Source organism: Helianthus annuus, chromosome 10, assembly GCF_002127325.2.
Source record: "Helianthus annuus cultivar XRQ/B chromosome 10, HanXRQr2.0-SUNRISE, whole genome shotgun sequence".
In the NCBI taxonomy this organism is placed as follows: Eukaryota; Viridiplantae; Streptophyta; class Magnoliopsida; order Asterales; family Asteraceae; genus Helianthus; species Helianthus annuus.
This window is the reverse complement of record NC_035442.2, coordinates 46,960,666-46,962,088: the sequence shown is the minus strand read 5'-3', so window position 1 is coordinate 46,962,088 and position 1,423 is coordinate 46,960,666. Positions and strand designations below refer to the sequence as shown.

At 42.4% G+C, this 1,423-nt stretch overlaps 1 non-coding gene across 1 annotated transcript; it reads left to right on the top strand.

The window, feature by feature from the left end:
* Nucleotides 1–1,083: 1,083 nt before the first annotated feature.
* On the top strand, nucleotides 1,084–1,190 carry LOC118483447. Its single transcript, XR_004870735.1, has one exon. It is a non-coding gene; the product is annotated as a small nucleolar RNA R71 (small nucleolar RNA).
* The last annotated feature ends 233 nt before the right edge of the window (nucleotides 1,191–1,423 follow it).

Genomic DNA, 1,423 nt, shown 5'->3' with positions numbered 1-1,423 from the left:
TTAACTAATTGCAATGATTCAATTTTCCTTTTGTGAGTGACGAAATCCCTCATGAATTTGGAGTATTTAGGCATTTGAGTTAGGACTTCGATAAATGGAATATTAACATGCAATTGTTTTAGTAAATTTTCGAGTTTTGCAAATTGCTCATTGGTCTTTTGGCGAATTAACCTACCGGGGTATGGAACCGGAGGAGCCTTGGTAGGCTCTTGAATTGGAGGAGAAGCCTTCTCTTGTTGGGGGTGTTGTGCTTCCCTCAGTTGGCGGTGGTAGAGCCTCATCGGAACCCACGGTACGATTTCTCAATGTTATGAGATGGACTTGTGCTTTTGGGTTTGTTTCGGTATTACTTGGTAACGCGCCTTGTGGTCTCTCGGAGAAATTTTGAGCTAATTGATTTATTTGTTTTTCAATGTTTTGTATACTAGCTTGTTGATTTCTAAAATTCGATTCTAATTGTTGAAATCAATCTGAGTTTTTCTTTCCAGTATCAGAGATGAGGCGAGATACAGTATCTTCAAGCCTTTCTCGTCCATCTTGTTGTTGAAAGGAATTTTGTGACTCGTTTCTTGGTTATTGAAAGTTTGTGCGTTGGTTTAGGTTTTGTTGGTTACTACTATTGCCGGGTTCTCTCCAACCAAGTTTAGGGTGGTTACGCCATCCTTAGTTGTAGGTACCCGTTGGAGGACCCGACGGCCTAGGTCTGTTATCAATGTAGTTTACCGACTCCGATTGATCATCTGTTTCTTTCATACAACTCCAACTTTCATGTGGCCCGCCACACCATTCACAAGCCATAACCGAGACTGTTTTTGTCATTTCTAACTTTTTTAGTTTTGAAGAGAGGGCCTCGATTTGGGCTTGTAAAGAAGTGCTTTCATCAACCTTATGGGCGCCCGAGGCAATAGATTTATTGCCTCGGGGAGTGTGCCACTGAAAATTGTTTTGAGCAATTTCCTCAATTTGATTGTATATTTCATGTGGGTGGCGATTACCTAAAAGTCCCCCGGAGCTAGAGTCAAGTGTTTGTCTTGTGTGTGGCAACAACCCATTGTAGAAAGTGGATACTTGTTGCCATCCGCAAGACCGTGATGAGGACACTTTCGCAATAGCTCCTTGAACCTTTCCCAAGTTTCATATAAGGATCCCCCATCCTCCTGTGAATATGTATTAATTTCAGTCATTAATTTAACCGTTTTAGCGGGAAGGAAGTACTTATATAGAAACTTTTGGGCTAGTTCATCCCAGGTGTTTACCGAGCCAACTGGGAGGGCATTGAGCCAAACATTTGAAGATACAGTGATTGTTTTCCGGATCCCTGTTACTGGGGAATTGGACACGGCCCCGTGTTGCACCGACACGGCCCCATGCTCAACTCTCTGTAACTCGGAAAATAAAAACTGCCAGTAATAATGCTAGGCAC